The sequence below is a fragment of the Lepidochelys kempii genome, chromosome 26 (genome assembly GCF_965140265.1).
Source record: "Lepidochelys kempii isolate rLepKem1 chromosome 26, rLepKem1.hap2, whole genome shotgun sequence".
NCBI lineage: Eukaryota > Metazoa > Chordata > Testudines > Cheloniidae > Lepidochelys > Lepidochelys kempii.
In genome coordinates, this window is record NC_133281.1 from 16,679,125 (window position 1) to 16,698,015 (window position 18,891).

The following is an 18,891-nucleotide window of genomic DNA, read 5'->3' on the forward strand; positions in this document are numbered from 1 at the left end:
TTGCCACATTTGTTCGGGGCCCGGAGTGGGTTCTAGGGCAGCTGGTGGCACAGGATGTCCCGGTCGGGGGTTATTCTTTTGGCAGACTAAGCAGTCCGCTTGTACCTGGGCAGCCAGCGGTCGGAGTCCGGAAGTGATAAAGTATTTTCCCATTAGCTGGATAAGTGCTTTTCTGCCAGCATGAGTGGTTTGATGTAGGTTCTGCAGCACCGGCTGGATTAGGCCCTTTGGCTGGAGGACCTTCCCTTCTGGGGAATGGAGCCATCCCTCCTTTTCCCGGAGACCGAGTTTGTCAGTTAGCTGTCTTTTTTTCCCAGAGTACTGAGGGGTTGGAAGCTCCCCTACTGATGGGATAAGGGCATGCATATGGGCGTTCTCAGTCTGAGGGGATGGCAGGGTGGCAGCATGCTTAGCCTCTCTATCTGCCCGGGCATTACCTCTGGCCACATCTTGATTCTCCCTTTGATGGGCTTTACAGTGTACCACCGCCACTTCCGAGGGGAGTTGTACAGCTTCTAGGAGCCAGAGGATTTGGGGCCCGTACTTGACTGGGAGCCTTGGGCTGTCAGCATTCCCCTTTGCTTTTATAGGCTAGCATGAGCATGCAGCACACCAAAAGCATACTTTCAATCAGTAAAAATGTTGACCCGCTTTCCTTTTGACAGTTTAAGTGCATGGGTCAGGGCTATTAGTTCGGCAAGCTGGGCAGAGGTCCCAGCAGGCAAACCTTCAGCTTCCACAGTGTCATGGAGGGTCACAACAGCATAACCCGCCCTTTTTTGCCCATCTATTACAGTACTGCTACCATTAGTGTACCACTCATAATTTGCATTTGGGAGAGGTACATCCTTTAAATCCGGACGGCTGGAGTACTGGACATTTATGATTTTTAAACAGTCATGTTTCTGTTCCTCTGTTTCTGGCAAGAGAGTGGCTGGGTTAAGGGAGGGGCAAGGCTGTAAGGTGACTTCAGAGTTCTCTAACAGCTTAGCCTGGTACCGAGCAATCCGAGCCTGGGTGAGCCAAAGCCCTCCCTTTGTATTCAATAAGGCTCGGACCATATGGGGAGTATAGATTTGCGTAACCCCTTCCAATGTTAGCTTCTCGGTTTTTTTAAGCAATAGGGCAGTAGCTGCGACCGCCCGTAAACATGCCGGCCAACCCTTTGCAACCTGATTCAATTGCTTAGAAAAATAAGCCACAGGACGCTTCCATGCTCCTAACAGCTGTGTAAGCACTCCTAGCGCCACCCCCCTTCGTTCATGTACATACAACTGAAACGGCTTAGAGAGATCTGGCAGGCCCAGAGCTGGGGCTTTTATTAATTTTTTTTTTTAGGATTTTAAATGCTTTGTTAGCCTTTGGGGTCCAATAGAAGGGGTCATGATTTGCTCCTTTTACACAGTTGTACAGGGGTTTAGCCCACAGTCCAAACTCTGGGATCCATATTCTGCAAAAGCCTGCCATACCCAGAAATGCCCTGAGCCGCTTAAGGTTACTTGGGGTAGGAACTTGACAGATAGATTATTTTTTTGAAAGCTGACGCTCCCCTTGCCTTAGCTGTAACCTGATTCCTCTTCACTTTAGACAACAGGGTTCTCAGGAGGACGTTACAATTATTCCAGTCCGGCTTGTGACTACTGAGGCACCCCTTAAAGACTGATATAAACCTGCTTGGGTTGGTGGAAAACTCTTTTGCCTGTGCTTTGAAAGCAGCCAAATCCACAGGATTAAAGGGCACATGAGTATAAACCTGCATAGTTGTAGCAGGACGCCTGTCTGATTCATACCGGGTGACTTTAGTTTCAGTGATTAAGGAGTATAGGCCAACCATTGGGGACTTACAAGGTGTGGGTGTAGGGGCCGAAGGGGACACCGGCTCTGCCATTACAGTGGGGGTGGGGGTCTGGGGACTAACATTAGCTGCTACCAAACCAGTTGGAGTCAGATTACAGCGCTGTAAAATATCTGGTTGAGTACATAAAGTCAGAAACAAATGCGCATACATATGTTTATTCCATTTTCTTGTTTTTTGACAGAACAGAAGTAACTGAAGGATCGTGTTGTAATTAATTGACCCTCCTGGTGGCCACCACTCCTGGTCCTTTAGTTGATATTGAGGCCAGTCAACTGTACAGAATTGTTTTAATTGGCTTTTAGTTATTGGATTCGCACCAAATATCTTCCAGTTTGCTAGAATGCACTCTAGGGGCGTACACCGTGCCCTAACCTCTGAGCTCTGTCCCTGTCCCATACCTACAGGGTAACTCTGGGCGTCCCCAGGTTCCAACAGAGCATATAATCCGGATTTTAAAAGGATCCTACCTTATCCAAGGAACCGGTTCTTCACCGTGGCCTGCAGCTGCTCCTCCCCCACGTCTAAGGGACCGGTTCTTCACCGTGGTCCACAACAGCTTCTCCACTATATGAGTGCGTTGCACCGTTGTGCCCTCTGGGGTCGATCAAATCGCGTCTCCTCCGAGGCCCCCAATGAACTCACCGGTGCGCACTGGGCGTCGGTTCTTGCCGCAATCCTTGACCTCCAGGAGGGGTCCGGGCAAGGCTAAATTGCAGCCTCGAGCCCACCCAGGGACGCCAAAAGCTGTTGCTGGCACCCAGTGCCGAGAGGCTGAACAACAGCTTGAGTTGGTTCGTTACCCGGTGTGCTACACCCAATAATTACAACGGGGTGGAGAAGCAGAAAAGTTTATTTGAAGCTTTAAAAAGGTATAGGGAGATTTGAATTTCAAATCCTGTACCACAGAGCAGGAAGTTACACAGGCTTTTATACATTTTTTTAGCATATTTATTTAATAGCAAGCTGCTCCAAGTATTTATAGAGCCAGCCAATCCAGTTCCCAGCTAGTTTTTTAATATTTTGTATTATTTGTTAAACTATACATAAAGCTGCTTTATTTAGCATTGTTTTTTATATTTTTTTTCTTTGGCCTTGCTTAGTTTTAAGCAGTTTAACTCTGCAACATACTGTTGCAAATTTTCAGCATAATTGCTGTGTGTGCCCCCAGGCAGGGGAGGCCAAGGACACTTGGGCCTAGCACGCAGAGCTGCTGTAAGTGCCTCCAGGCAGAAGGGGGGGGCAAGGACACTGGGGCCTAGTGCGAGGGGGCTTCGACACTCGTGGTCTTCCATCCCCTTAAGTTACCTAGTGGCCATGCCCCAGTGTTCCCAACACTCCTGTGCCGCTGCAGCTGTCTGTGCCACTGCCTGACTGGCTGCTCCCTTTATAGGACCCTTAGTCAGGGAAACCCTGCCCCCTAATCAGGGCTCAGCTTCTCTCCCAGCACAAAGCCTCTACACATACAGATACTACCAATACGAAACCAAACACACACAAATAGCTTCTCCTCCAACAGAACTCCCACTCAAACTCCCCTGTTAACAGCTCTGTTTGCTAGCTCCTGTGCCGCTGCAGCTGTCTGTGCCGCTGCCTGACTGGCTGCTACCTTTATAGGACTTCTAGTCAGTGAAGCCCCGCCCCCAAATCAGGGCTCAGGTTGTCTCCCAGCACAAAGCCCCTCCAAGCCTCTACACATTCAGATACTACCAATACAAAACCAAACACACACAAATACCTTCTCCTCCAACAGAACTCCCACTAAAACTCCGCTGTTTACAGCTCTGTTTGCTAGCTCCTCTGCCACTGCAGCTGTCTGTGCCACTGCCTGACTGGCTGCTCACTTTATAGGACCCCTAGACAGTGAAGCCCCGCCCCCTAATCAGGGCTCAGCTTCTCTCCCAGCACAAAGCCCCTACACATACAGATACCACCAATACAAAACCAAACACACACAAATACCTTCTCCTCCAAAAGAAATCCCACTCAAACTCCCCTGTTTACAGCTCTGATTGCTAGCTCCTGTGCCGCTGCAGCTGTCTGTGCCGCTGCCTGACCACTGACTAGGGGTCCTATAAAGGTAGCAGCCGAAGCCCCGCCCCCTAATCAGGGATCAGCTTCTCTCCCAGCACAAAGCCCCTACACATACAGGTACTACCAATACAAAACCAAACACACACACAAACACCTTCTCCTCCAACAGAACTCCCACTCAAACTCCCCTGTTTACACCTCTGTTTGCTAGCTCCTGTGCCGCTGCAGCTGTCTGTGGCGCTTCCTGACTGGCTGCTCTCTTTATAGGACCCCTAGTCAGTGAAGCCCCGCCCCCTAATCAGGGCTCAGCTTCTCTCCCAGCACAAAGCCCCTACACATACAGGTACTACCAATCCAAACCAAACACACACAAATACCTTCTCCTCCAACAGAACTCCCACTCAAACTCCCCTGTTTACAGCTCTGTTTGCTAGCTCCTGTGCCGCTGCAGCTGTCTGTGCCGCTGCCTGACTGGCTGCTACCTTCATAGGACCCCTAGTCAGTGAAGCCCCGCCCCCTAATCAGGGCTCAGCTTCTCTCCCAGCACATACAGATACTACCAATCCAAACCAAACACACACAAATACCTTCTCCTCCAACAGAACTCCCACTCAAACTCCCCTGTTTACAGCTCTGTTTGCTAGCTCCTGTGCCACTGCAGCTGTCTGTGCCGCTGCCTGACTGGCTGCTCCCTTTATAGGACCCCTAGTCAGTGAAGCCCCGCCCCCTAATCAGGGCTCAGCTTCTCTCCCAGCACAAAGCCCCTGCAAATACAGATACTACCAATACAAAACCAAACACACACACAAGTAACTTCTCCTCCAACAGAACTCCCACTCAAACTCCCCTGTTGACAGCTCTGTTTGCTAGCTCCTGTGCCGCAGCAGCTGTCCTTGCCGCTGCCTGACTGACTGCTCCCTTTGCAAGACCCCTAGTCAGTGAAGCCCCGCCCCCTAATCAGGGCTCAGCTTCTCTCCCAGCACAAAGCCCCTACACATACAGATACTACCAATACAAAACCAAACACACACACAAATACCTTCTCCTCCAACAGAACTCCCACTCAAACTCCCCTGTTTACAGCTCTGTTTGCTAGCTCCTGTGCCGCTGCAGCTGTCTGTGCCGCTGCCTGACTGGCTGCTACCTTCATAGGACACCTAGTCAGGGAAGCCCCGACCCCTAATCAGGGCTCAGCTTCTCTCCCAGCACAAAGCCCCTCCAAGCCTCTACACATACAGATACCACAAATACAAAACCAAACACACACAAATACCTTCTCCTCCAACAGAACTGCCACTCAGACTCCCCTGTTCACAGCTCTGTTTGCTAGCTCCTGTGCCGCTGCCTGACTGGCTGCTACCTTTATAGGACCCCTAGTCAGTGAAGCCCCGCCCCCTCATCAGGGCTCAGCTTCTCTCCAAGCACAAAGCCCCGCCAAACCAATACACATACAGATACTACCAATACAAACCCAAACACACACAAATACCATCTCCTCCAACAGAAGTCCCACTCAAACTCCCCTGTTTACAGCTCTGTTTCCTAGCTCCTGTGCCGCTGCAGCTGTCTGCCGCTGCCTGACTGGCTGCTACCTTTATAGGACCCCTAGTCAGTGAAGCCCCGCCCCCTAATCAGGGCTCAGCTTCTCTCCCAGCACAAAGCCCCTACACATACAGATACCACCAATACAAAACCAAACACACACAAATACCTTCTCCTCCAAAAGAAATCCCACTCAAACTCCCCTGTTTACAGCTCTGATTGCTAGCTCCTGTGCCGCTGCAGCTGTCTGTGCCGCTGCCTGACCACTGACTAGGGGTCCTATAAAGGTAGCAGCCGAAGCCCCGCCCCCTAATCAGGGATCAGCTTCTCTCCCAGCACAAAGCCCCTACACATACAGATACTACAAATACAAAACCAAACACACACAAATACCTTATCCTCCAACAGAACTCCCACACAAACTCCCCTGTTTACAGCTCTGTTTGCTAGCTCCTGGGCCGCTGCAGCTGTCTGCCGCTGCCTGATTGGCTGCTACCTTTATAGGACCCCTAGTCAGTGAAGCCCCGCCCGCTAATCAGGGCGCAGCTTCTCTCCCAGCACAAAGCCCCTCCAAGCCTCTACACATACAGATACTACCAATACAAAAAAACACACAAATACCTTCTCCTCCAACAGAACTCCCACTCAAACTCCCCTGCTTACAGCTCTGTTTGCTAGCTCCTGTGCCGCTGTCTGACTGGCTGCTACCTTTATAGGACCCCTAGTCAGTGAAGCCCCGCCCCCTAATCAGGGCTCAGCTTCTCTCCCAGCACAAAGCCCCTGCACATACAGATACTACAAATACAAAACCAAACACACACAAATACCATCTCCTCCAACAGAACTCCCACTCAAAGTCCCCTGTTCACAGCTCTGTTTGCTAGCTCCTGTGCCGCTGCCTGACTGGCTGCTACCTTTATAGGACCCCTAGTCAGTGAAGCCCCGCCCGCTAATCAGGGCTCAGCTTCTCTCCCAGCACAAAGCCCCTCCAAGCCTCTACACATACAGATACTACCAATACAAAAAAACACACAAATACCTTCTCCTCCTACAGAACTGCCACTCAAACTCCCCTGTTTACAGCTCTGTTTGCTAGCTCCAGTGCCGCTGCAGCTGTCTGAGCCGCTGCCTGACTGGCTGCTACCTTTATAGGACCCCAAGGCAGTGAAGCCCCGCCCCCTAATCAGGGCTCAGCTTCTCTCCCAGCACAAAGCCCCTCCAAGCCTCTACACATACAGATACTACCAATACAAAAACACACACAAATACCTTCTCCTCCAACACAACTGCCACTCAAACTCCCCTGTTTACAGCTCTGTTTGCTAGCTCCTGTGCCGCTGCAGCTGTCTGCCGCTGCCTGACTGGCTGCTACCTTTATAGGACCCCAAGTCAGTGAAGCCCCGCCCCCTAATCAGGGCTCAGCTTCTCTCCCAGCACAAAGGCACTCCAAGCCTCTACACATACAGATACTACAAATACAAAACCAAACACACACAAATACCTTCTCCTCCAACAGAACTCCCACTCCAACTCCCCTGTTTACAGCTCTGTTTGCTAGCTCCTGTGTCGCTGCAGCTGTCTGCCGCTGCCTGACTGGCTGCTACCTTTATAGGACCCCTAGTCAGTGAAGCCCCGCCCCCTAATCAGGGCTAAGCTTCTCCCCCAGCACAAAGCCCCGCAAAGCCTCTACACATACAGATACTACCAATACAAAAAAACACACAAATACCTTCTCCTCCAACAGAACTGCCACTCAAACTCCCCTGTTCACAGCTCTGTTTGCTAGCTCCTGTGCCGCTGCCTGACTGGCTGCTACCTTTATGGGACCCCTAGTCAGTGAAGACCCGCCCCCTAATCAGGGCTCAGCTTCTCTCCCAGCACAAAGCCCCTCCAAGCCTCTACACATACAGATACTACCAATACAAAAAAACACACAAATACCTTCTCCTCCAACAGAACTCCCACTCAAACTCCCCTGTTTACAGCTCTGTTTGCTAGCTCCTGTGCCGCTGCAGCTGTCTGTTCCGCTGCCTGACTGGCTGCTACCTTTATAGGACCCCTAGTCAGTGAAGCCCCGCCCCCTAATCAGGGCTCAGCTTCTCTCCAAGCACAAAGCCCCTACACATACAGATACTACCAATACAAAACCAAACACACACAAATACCTTCTCCTCCAACAGAACTCCCACTCAAACTCCCCTGTTTACAGCCCTGTTTGCTAGCTCCTGTGCCGCTGCCTGACTGGCTGCTACCTTTATAGGACCCCTAGTCAGTGAAGCCCCGCCCCCTAATCAGGGCACAGCTTCTCTCCCAGCACAAAGCCCCTGCACATACAGATACTGACAATACAAAGCCAAACACACACAAATACCTTCTCCTCCAACAGAACTCCAACTCAAACTCCCCTGTTTACAGCTCTGTTTGCTAGCTCCTGTGACGCTGCCTGACTGGCTGCTACCTTTATAGGACCCCTAGTCAGGGAAGCCCCGCCTCCTAATCAGGGCTCAGCTTCTCTCCCAGCACAAAGCCCCTTCAAGCCTCTACACATACATATACTACCAATACAAAACCAAACACACACAAATACCATCTCCTCCAACAGAACTCCCACTCAAACTCCCCTGTTTACAGCTCTGTTTGCTAGCTCCTGTGCCACTGCCTGACTGGCTGCTACCTTCATAGGACCCCTAGTCAGTGAAGCCCCGCCACCTAATCAGGGCTCAGCTTCTCTCCCAGCACGAAGCCCCTACACATACAGATACTACCAATACAAAAACACACACAAATACCTTCTCCTCCAACAGAACTCCCACTCAAACTCCCCTGTTTACAGCTCTGTTTGCTAGCTCCTGTGCCGCTGCAGCTGTCTGTTCCGCTGCCTGACTGGCTGCTACCTTTATAGGACCCCTAGTCAGTGAAGCCCCGCCCCCTAATCAGGGCACAGCTTCTCTCCCAGCACAAAGCCCCTGCACATACAGATACTGACAATACAAAGCCAAACACACACAAATACCTTCTCCTCCAACAGAACTCCCACTCAAACTCCCCTGTTCACAGCTCTGTTTGCTAGCTCCTGTGCCGCTGCAGCTGTCTGCCGCTGCCTGACTGGCTGCTACCTTTATAGGACCCCTAGTCAGTGAAGACCCGCCCCCTAATCAGGGCTCAGCTTCTCTCCCAGCACAAAGCCCCTCCAAGCCTCTACACATACAGATACTACGAATACAAAACCAAACACACACAAATACCTTCTCCTCCAAAAGAACTCCCACACAAACTCCCCTGTTTACAGCTCTGTTTGATAGCTCCTGTGCCGCTGCCTGACTGGCTGCTACCTTTATAGGACCCCAAGTCAGGGAAGCCCCGCCCCCTAATCAGGGCTCAGCTTCTCTCCCAGCACAAAGGCACTCCAAGCCTCTACGCATACAGATACTACCAATACAAAACCAAACACACACAAATACCTTCTCCTCCAACAGAACTCCCACTCAAACTCCCCTGTTTACAGCTCTGTTTGCTAGCTCCTGTGCCGCTGCAGCTGTCTGCCGCTGCCTGACTGGCTGCTACCTTTATAGGCCCCTAGTCAGGGAAGCCCCGCCCCCTAATCAGGGCTCAGCTTCTCCAGCACAAAGCCCCTGCACATACAGATACTGACAATACAAAACCAAACACACACAAATACCTTCTCCTCCAACCGAACTCCCACTCCAACTCCACTATTTACAGCTCTGTTTGCTAGCTCCTGTGCCGCTGCAGCTGTCTGAGCCGCTGCCTGACTGGCTGCTACATTTATAGGAACCCGAGTCAGGCAAGCCTCGCCCCCTAATCAGGGCTCAGCTTCTCTCCCAGCACAAAGCCCCTCCAAGCCTCTACACATACAGATACTACCAATACAAAAAAACACACAAATACCTTCTCCTCCAACAGAACTCCCACTCAAACTCCCCTGTTTACAGCTCTGTTTGCTAGCTCCTGTGCCGCTGCAGCTGTCTGTTCCGCTGCCTGACTGGCTGCTACCTTTATAGGACCCCTAGTCAGTGAAGCCCCGCCCCCTAATCAGGGCTCAGCTTCTCTCCAAGCACAAAGCCCCGCCAAACCCCGACACATACAGATACAACCAATACAAAACCAAACACACACAAATACCTTCTCCTCCAACAGAACTCCCACTCAAACTCCCCTGTTCACAGCTCTGTTTGCTAGCTCCTGTGCCGCTGCAGCTTTCTGAGCCGGTGCCTGACTGGCTGCTACCTTTATAGGAACCTTAGTCAGTGAAGACCCGCCCCCTAATCAGGGCTCAGCTTCTCTCCCAGCACAAAGCCCCTCCAAGCTTCTACACATACAGATACTACAAATACAAAACCAAACACACACAAATACCTTATCCTCCAACAGAACTCCCACACAAACTCCCCTGTTTACAGCTCTGTTTGCTAGCTCCTGTGCCGCTGCAGCTGTCTGCCGCTGCCTGATTGGCTGCTACCTTTATAGGACCCCTAGTCAGTGAAGCCCCGCCCGCTAATCAGTGCTCAGCTTCTCTCCCAGCACAAAGCCCCTCCAAGCCTCTACACATACAGATACTACCAATAGAAAAAAACACACAAATACCTTCTCCTCCAACAGAACTCCCACTCAAACTCCCCTGCTTACAGCTCTGTTTGCTAGCTCCTGTGCCGCTGTCTGACTGGCTGCTACCTTTATAGGACCCCTAGTCAGTGAAGCCCCGCCCCCTAATCAGGGCTCAGCTTCTCTCCCAGCACAAAGCCCCTTCAAGCCTCTACACATACATATACTACCAATACAAAACCAAACACACACAAATACCATCTCCTCCAACAGAACTCCCACTCAAAGTCCCCAGTTTACAGCTCTGTTTGCTAGCTCCTGTGCCGCTGCAGCTGTCTGAGCCGCTGCCTGACTGGCTGCTACCTTTATAGGAACCCGAGTCAGTCAAGCCTCGCCCCCTAATCAGGGCTCAGCTTCTCTCCCAGCACAAAGCCCCTCCAAGCCTCTACACATACAGATACTACCAATACAAAAACACACACAAATACCTTCTCCTCCAACAGAACTGCCACTCAAACTCCCCTGTTCACAGCTCTGTTTGCTAGCTCCTGTGCCGCTGCCTGACTGGCTGCTACCTTTATAGGACCCCAAGTCAGTGAAGCCCCGCCCCCTAATCAGGGCTCAGCTTCTCTCCCAGCACAAAGCCCCTGCACATACAGATACTACAAATACAAAACCAAACCCACACAAATACCTTCTCCTCCAACAGAACGCCCACTCAAACTCCCCTGTTTACAGCTCTGTTTGCTAGCTCCTGTGCCGCTGCCTGACTGGCTGCTACCTTTATAGGACCCCTAGTCAGGGAAGCCCCGCCCCCTAATCAGGGCTCAGCTTCTCTCCCAGCACAAAGCCCCTGCACATACAGATACTGACAATACAAAACCAAACACAGATACCTTCTCCTTCAACAGAACTCCCACTCAAACTCCCCTGTTTACAGCTCTGTTGGCTAGCTCCTGTGCCGCTGCCTGACTGGCTGCTACCATTATAGGACCCCTAGTCAGTGAAGCCCCGCCCCCTAATCAGGGCCCAGCTTCTCTCCCAGCACAAATCCCCTCCAAGCCTCTACATATACAGATACTACCAATACAAAAAAACACACAAATACATTCTCCTCCAACAGAACTCCCACTCAAACTCCCCTGTTTACAGCTCTGTTTGCTAGCTCCTGTGCCGCTGCCTGACTGGCTGCTACCTTTATAGGACCCCTAGTCAGGGAAGCCCCGCCCCCTAATCAGGGCTCAGCTTCTCTCCCAGCACAAAGCCCCTGCACATACAGATACTGACAATACAAAACCAAACACAGATACCTTCTCCTCCAACAGAACTCCCACTCAAACTCCCCTGTTTACAGCTCTGTTGGCTAGCTCCTGTGCCGCTGCAGCTGTCTGTGCCGCTGCCTGACTGGCTGCTCCCTTTATAGGAACCCTAGTCAGTGAAGCCCCGCCCCCTAATCAGGGCTCAGCTTCTCTCCCAGCACAAAGCCCCGCCAAACCCCTACACATACAGATACTACCAATACAAAACCAAACACACACAAATACCATCTCCTCCAACAGAACTCCCACTCAAACTCCCCTTTTTACAGCTCTGTTTGCTAGCTCCTGTGCCGCTGCAGCTGTCTGTGCCGCTGCCTGACTGGCTGCTACCTTTATAGGACCCCTAGTCAGTGAAGCCCCGCCCCCTAATCAGGGCTCAGCTTCTCTCCCAGCACAAAGCCCCGCCAAACCCCTACACATACAGATACTACCAATACAAAACCAAACACACACAAATACCTTCTCCTCCCACACAACTCCCACTCAAACTCCCCTGTTCACAGCTCTGTTTGCTAGCTCCTGTGCCGCTGCCTGACTGGCTGCTACCTTTATAGGACCCCTAGTCAGGGAAGCCCCGCCCACTAATCAGGGCTCAGCTTCTCTCCCAGCACAAAGCCCCTCCAAGCCTCTACACATACAGATACTACCAATACAAAACCAAACACACACAAATACCTTCTCCTCCAACATAACTCCCACTCAAACTCCCCTGCTTACAGCTCTGTTTGCTAGCTCCTGTGCCGCTGTCTGACTGGCTGCTACCTTTATAGGACCCCTAGTCAGTGAAGCCGCGCCCCTAATCAGGGCTCAGCTTCTCTCCCAGCACAAAGCCCCTGCACATACAGATACTACCAATACAAAACCAAACACACACAAATACCTTCTCCTCCAACAGAACTCCCACTCAAACTCCCCTCTTTACAGCTCTGTTTGCTAGCTCCTGTGCCGCTGCCTGACTGGCTGCTACCTTTATAGGACCCCTAGTCAGGGAAGCCCCGCCCCCTAATCAGGGCTCAGCTTCTCTCCCAGCACAAAGCCCCTGCACATACAGATACTACCAATACAAAACCGAACACACACAAATACCTTCTCCTCCAACAGAACGCCCACTCAAACTCCCCTGTTTACAGCTCTGTTTGCTAGCGCCTGTGCCACTGCAGCTGTCTGTGCCGCTGCCTGACTGGCTGCTCCCTTTATAGGACCCCTAGTCAGTGAAGCCCCGCCCCCTAATCAGGGCCCAGCTTCTCTCCCAGCACAAATCCCCTCCAAGCCTCTACACATACAGATAATACCAATACAAAAACACACACAAATACCTTCTCCTCCAACAGAACTCCCACTCAAACTCCCCTGTTCACAGCTCTGTTTGGTAGCTCCTGTGCCGCTGCCTGACTGGCTGCTACCTTTGTAGGACCCCTAGTCAGGGAAGCCCCGCCCCCTAATCAGGGCTCAGCTTCTCTCCCAGCACAAAGCCCCTGCACATACAGATACTGACAATACAAAACCAAACACACAGATACCTTCTCCTCCAACAGAACTCCCACTCAAACTCCCCTGTTTACAGCTCTGTTGGCTAGCTCCTGTGCCGCTGCAGCTGTCTGTGCTGCTGCCTGACTGGCTGCTACCTTTATAGGACCCCTAGTCAGTGAAGCCCCGCCCCCTAATCAGGGCTCAGCTTCTCTCCCAGCACCTAGCCCCTCCAAGCCTCTACACATACAGATAATACCAATACAAAACCACACACAAATGCCTTCTCCTCCAACAGAACTCCCACTCAAACTCCCCTGTTCACAGCTCTGTTTGCTAGCTCCTGTGCCGCTGCCTGACTGGCTGCTACCTTTATAGGACCCCTAGTCAGTAAAGCCCCGCCCCCTGATCAGGGCTCAGCTTCTCTCCCAGCACAAAGCCCCGCCAAACCCCTACACATACAGATACTACCAATACAAAACCAAACACACACAAATACCTTCTCCTCCAACAGAACTCCCACTCAAACTCCCCTGTTTACAGCTCTGTTTGCTAGCTCCTGTGCCGCTGCCTGACTGGCTGCTACCTTTATAGGACCCCTAGTCAGGGAAGCCCCGCCCCCTAATCAGGGCTCAGCTTCTCTCCCACCACAAAGCCCCTCCAAGCCTCTACACATACAAATACTACCAATACAAAAAAACACACAAATACCTTCTCCTCCAAAAGAACTCCCACTCAAACTCCCCTGCTTACAGCTCTGTTTGCTAGCTCCTGTGCCGCTGCCTGACTGGCTCCTACCTTTATAGGACCCCTAGTCAGTGAAGCCCCGCCCCCTAATCAGGGCTCAGCTTCTCTCCCAGCACAAAGCCCCTCCAAGCCTCTACATATACAGATACTACCAATACAAAAAAACACACAAATACCTTCTCCTCCAACAGAACTCCCACTCAAACTCCCCTGTTCACAGCTCTGTTTGCTAGCTCCTGTGCCGCTGCCTGACTGGCTGCTACCTTTATAGGACCCCTAGTCAGTGAAGCCCCGCCCCCTAATCAGGGCTCAGCTTCTCTCCCAGCACAAAGGCCCGCCAAACCCCTACACATACAGATACTACCAATACAAAACCAAACACACACAAATACCATCTCCTCCAACAGAACTCCCACTCAAACTCCCGTCTTCACAGCTCTGTTTGCTAGCTCCTGTGCCACTGCAGCTGTCTGTGCCGCTGCCTGACTGGCTGCTACCTTTATAGGACCCCTACTCAGTGAAGCCCCGCCCCCTAATCAGGGCTCAGCTTCTCTCCCAGCACAAAGCCCCTACACATACAGATACTACCAATACAAAACCGAACACACACAAATACCTTCTCCTCCAAAAGAACTCCCACTCAAACTGCCCTGTTTACAGGTCTGTTTGCTAGCTCCTGTGCCGCTGCCTTACTGGCTGGTACCTTTATAGGACCCCTAGTCAGTGAAGTCCCGCCCCCTAATCAGGGCTCAGCTTCTCTCCCAGCACAAAGCCCCTCCAAGCCTCTACACATACAGATACTACCAATACAAAACCAAACACAAATACCTTCTCCTCCAACTGAACTCCCACTCAAACTCCCCTGTTTAGAGCTCTGTTTGCTAGCTCCTGTACCACTGCAGCTGTCTGTGCCGTTGCCTGACTGGCTGCTACCTTTATAGGACCCCTAGTCAGTGAAGCCCCGCCCCCTAATCACTGCCCAGCTTCTCTCCCATCACAAAGCCCCTCCAAGCCTCTACACATACAGATAATACCAATACAAAAACACACACAAATACCTTCTCCTCCAACAGAACTCCCACTCAAACTCCCCTGTTTTCAGCTCTGTTTGCTAGCTCCTGTGCCGCTGCCTGACTGGCTGCTACCTTTCTAGGACCCCTAGTCAGTGAAGCCCCGCCCCCTAATCAGGGCTCAGCTTCTCTCGCAGCACCTAGCCCCTCCAAGCCTCTACACATACAGATAATACCAATACAAAAACACACACAAATACCTTCTCCTCCAACAGAACTCCCACTCAAACTCCCCTGTTCACAGCTCTGTTTGCTAGCTCCTGTGCCGCTGCCTGACTGGCTGCTACCTTTATAGGACCCCTAGTCAGTGAAGCCCCGCCCCCTAATCAGGGCTCAGGTTCTCTCCCAGCACCTAGCACCTCCAAGCCTCTACACATACAGATACTACCAATACAAAAACACACACAAATACCTTCTCCTCCAAAAGAACTCCCACTCAAACTCCCCTGTTTACAGCTCTGTTTGCTAGCTCCTGTGCCACTGCAGCTGTCTTTTCCGCTGCCTGACTGGCTGCTACCTTTATAGGACCCCTAGTCAGTGAAGCCCCGCCCCCTAATCAGGGCTCAGCTTCTCTCCCAGCACAAAGCCCCGCCAAACGCCTACACATACAGATACTACCAATACAAAACAAAGCACAGAAAAATACCATCTCCTCCAACAGAACTTCCACTCAAACTCCCCTGCTTACAGCTCTGTTTGCTAGCTCCTGTGCCGCTGCCTGACTGGCTGCTACCTTTATAGGACCCCTAGTCCGGGAAGCCCCGCCCCCTAATCAGGGCTCAGCTTCTCTCCCAGCACAAAGCCCCTGCACATACAGATACTGACAATACAAAACCAAACACACACAAATACTTTCTCCTCCAACAGAACGCCCACTCAAACTCCCCTGTTTACAGCTCTGTTTGATAGCGCCTGTGCCACTGCAGCTGTCTGTGCCGCTGCCTGACTGGCTGCTACCTTTATAGGACCCCTAGTCAGTGAAGCCCCGCCCCCTAATCAGGGCTCAGCATCTCTCCCAGCACCTCGCCCCTCCAAGCCTCTACACATACAGATACTACCAATACAAAAACACACACAAATACCTTCTCCTCCAACAGAACTCCCACTCAAACTCCCCTGTTCACAGCTCTGTTTGCTAGCTCCTGTGCCGCTGCAGCTGTCTGTGCCGCTGCCTGACTGGCTGCTACCTTTACAGGACCCCTCGTCAGTGAAGCCCCGCCCCCTAATCAGGGCTCAGCTTCTCTCCCAGCACAAAGCCCCTCCAAGCCTCTACACATACAGATACTACCAATACAAAACCAAACACACACAAATACCTTCTCCTCCAACAGAACTCCCACTCAAACTCCCCTGTTTACAACTCTGTTTGCTAGCTCCTGTGCCGCTGCAGCTGTCTGTTCCGCTGCCTGACTGGCTGCTACCTTTATAGGACCCCTAGTCAGTGAAGCCCCGCCCCCTAATCAGGGCTCAGCTTCTCTCCAAGCACAAAGCCCCGCCAAACCAATAAACATACAGATACTACCAATACAAAACCACACACACAAATACCATCTCCTCCAACAGAACTCCCACTCAAACTCCCCTGTTCACAGCTCTGTTTGCTAGCTCCTGTGCCGCTGCAGCTGTCTGTGCCGCTGCCTGACTGGCTGCTACCTTTACAGGACCCCTAGTCAGTGAAGCCCCGCCCCCTAATCAGGGCTCAGCTTCTCTCCCAGCACAAAGCCCCTCCAAGCCTCTACACATACAGATACTACCAATACAAAACCAAACACACACAAATACCTTCTCCTCCAAAAGAACTCCCACTCAAACTCCCCTGTTTACAGCTCTGTTTGCTAGCTCCTGTGCCGCTGCCTGACTGGCTGCTACCTTTATAGGACCCCTAGTCAGTGAAGCCCCGCCCCCTAATCAGGGCTCAGCTTCTCTCCCAGCACAAAGCCCCTACACATACAGACACTACCAATACAAAACCGAACACACACAAATACCTTCTCCTCCAACAGAACTCCCACTCAAACTCCCCTGTTTACAGGTCTGTTTGCTAGCTCCTGTGCCGCTGCCTGACTGGTTGCTACCTTTATAGAACCCGTAGTCAGTGAAGCCGCGCCCCCTAATCAGGGCTCAGCTTCTCTCGCAGCACCTAGCCCCTCCAAGCCTCTACACATACAGATACTAGCAATACAAACACACACAAATACCTTCTCCTCCAACAGAACTCCCAGTCAAACTCCCCTGCTTACAACTCTGTTTGCTAGCTCCTGTGCCGCTGTCTGACTGGCTCCAACCTTTATAGGACCCCTAGTCAGTGAAGCCCCGCCCCCTGATCAGGGCTCAGCTTCTCTCCCAGCACAAAGCCCCTCCAAGCCTCTACACATGCAGATACTACCAATACAAAAATACACACAAATACCTTCTCCTCCAACAGAACTCCGACTCAAACTCCCCTGCTTACAGCTCTGTTTGCTAGCTCCTGTGCCGCTGTCTGACTGGCTGCTACCTTTATAGGACCCCTAGTCAGTGAAGCCCCGCCCCCTAATCAGGGCTCAGCTTCTCTCCCAGCACAAAGCCCCTACACATACAGATACTACCAATACAAAACCAAACACACACAAATACCTTCTCCTCCAACAGAACTCCCACTCCAACTCCCCTGTTTACAGCTCTGTTTGCTAGCTCCTGTGCCGCTGCAGCTGTCTTAGCCGCTGCCTGACTGGCTGCTACTTTTATAGGACACCTAGTCAGTGAAGCCCCGCCCCCTAATCAGGGCTCAGCTTCTCTCCCAGCACAAAGCCCCTTCAAACCTCTACACATACAGATACTACCAATACAAAAACACAAACAAATACCTTCTCCTCCAACAGAACTCCCACTCAAACTCCCCTGTTTACAGCTCTGTTTGCTAGCTCCTGTGCCGCTGCCTGACTGGCTGCTACCTTGATAGGACCCCTAGTCAGTGAAGCCCCGCCCCCAATCAGGGCTCAGCTTCTCTCCCAGCACAAAGCCCCTCCAAGCCTCTACACATACAGATACTACCAATACAAAAACAAAAACAAATACCTTCTCCTCCAACAGAACTCCCACTCAAACTCCCCTGTTTACAGCTCTGTTTGCTAGCTCCTGTGCCGCTGCCTGACTGGCTGCTACCTTTATAGGACCCCTAGTCCCGGAAGCCCCGCCCCCTAATCAGGGCTCAGCTTCTCTCCCAGCACAAAGCCCCTGCACATACAGATACTGACAATACAAAACCAAACACACACAAATACTTTCTCCTCCAACAGAACGCCCACTCAAACTCCCCTGTTTACAGCTCTGTTTTCTAGCCCCTGTGCCACTGCAGCTGTCTGTGCCGCTGCCTCACTGGCTGCTACCTTTATAGGACCCCGAGTCAGTGAAGCCCCGCCCCCTAATCAGGGCTCAGCGTCTTTCCCAGCACCTCGCCCCTCCAAGCCTCTACTCATACAGATACTACCGATACAAAAACACACACAAATACCTTCTCCTCCAACAGAACTGCCACTCAAACTCCCCTGTTCACAGCTCTGTTTGCTAGCTCCTGTGCCGCTGCCTGACTGGCTGCTACCTTGATAGGACCCCTAGTCAGTGAAGCCCCGCCCCCTAATCAGGGCTCAGCTTCTCTCCCAGCACAAAGCCCCTCCAAGCCTCTACACATACAGATACTACCAATACAAAAAAACACACAAATACCTTCTCCTCCAAAAGAATTCCCACTCAAACTCCCCTGCTTACAGCTCTGCTTGCTAGCTCCTGTGCCGCTGCCTTACTGGCTCCTACCTTTATAGGACCCCTAGTCAGTGAAGCCCCGCCCCCTAATCAGGGCTCAGCTTCTCTCCAAGCACAAAGCCCAGCCAAACCCCTACACATACAGATACTACCAATAAAAAACCAAACACACACAAATACCATCTCCTCCAACAGAAGTCCCACTCAAACTCCCCTGTTCAAAGCTCTGTTTGCTAGCTCCTGTGCCGCTGCAGCTGTCTGTGCCGCTGCCTGACTGGCTGCTACCTTTATAGGACCCCTAGTCAGTGAAGCCCCGCCCCCTAATCAGGGCTCAGCTTCTCTCCCAGCACAAAGCCCGTTCAAACCTCTACACATACAGGTACTACCAATACAAAAACACACACAAATACCTTCTCCTCCAACAGAACTCCCACTCAAACTCCGCTGTTCACAGCTCTGTTTGCTAGCTCCTGTGCCGCTGCAGCTGTCTGCCGCTGCCTGACTGGCTGCTACCTTTATAGGACCCCTAGTCAGTGGAGCCACGCCCCATAAT